Source organism: Capsella rubella, unplaced genomic scaffold, assembly GCF_000375325.1.
Source record: "Capsella rubella cultivar Monte Gargano unplaced genomic scaffold, Caprub1_0 scaffold_8, whole genome shotgun sequence".
NCBI classification, from domain to species: domain Eukaryota; kingdom Viridiplantae; phylum Streptophyta; class Magnoliopsida; order Brassicales; family Brassicaceae; genus Capsella; species Capsella rubella.
The window spans coordinates 7,170,332-7,171,298 of record NW_006238916.1 but is presented as its reverse complement, the minus strand read 5'-3'; positions in this window follow the sequence as shown (position 1 = coordinate 7,171,298).

Here is a 967-nt window from a genome sequence, read left to right as displayed (position 1 = left end):
TTCAGAAACGATTCTCACACAGATCCATAATGATTAGGAGAAAGAGAAGTGTGAAAATACATGATAAGGGCAGCCGAGCTGGATTCCCAGATCTGGAGGAACCTGAAAAAGAAGATTGAGCGGCGGCCTTTTATATGTGTACGTAAGAGATGATGTGAGAAAAAACCCTAATCTGAGTGTACACGTGGGCATTGGTGAACTGTCGTCACGTTAAGTTTGTATTGGGCCGAATTATTAAAGGCCCCCCCCCAACACATGTGTGGTCAGCGACATTTATTGAAAAAGCCTACAGCAAAATCTTTTGTTTTCATTAATAAACACTTTGGTTTAGATTAAGATTTGACTAACGTGAGTGTATTAGTCTTTATTTTTATTTTTTTATGAGTAAAACATTTTTTTTGTCAACTTTTTATGAGTAAAACTAAATTCTAATATTTGTTATTCTTTTAATTTGTCGACATCTTATATAATTGATAAATTATGATATATGTTCCGTTATATATGATAAAATTAGTTTTAAAATTTTTGGGTGTTTCTGTACATTCATTCTCTTCTTCAATTAGAGTCTATGTAGATGTCTTGCTAGTTGCTATATACAAAACTTATTCGTCAATATCTCAACGTATGGTTTCTTTTTTCAGTAATTTAGCAATTGAAAACAAAGTTTTCGTCAAATATAGCACACACATAGGACCGAATAAAGTGATTATTAATCCACGAAGAGTCGAAAACACAAGAAAAGATGTTAATATTAGCAATTTAATAAGTTTAACTTTCTTAACAAGATAGTGTAAACCAGGTGTTAATAGCTCAATTGGTAAAAATTTCTAGCAAAGATAAGAGGTCACTAATTTGCGTAGCGTTTGAGATGAGATCATATTACATGTTCTGCTCTCGGGTCTGAGAGAATGTATGGGATTAGCTCCGGAACTTTTTTAGTTAGTAAAAAAAAATAAAAAAAAATAAA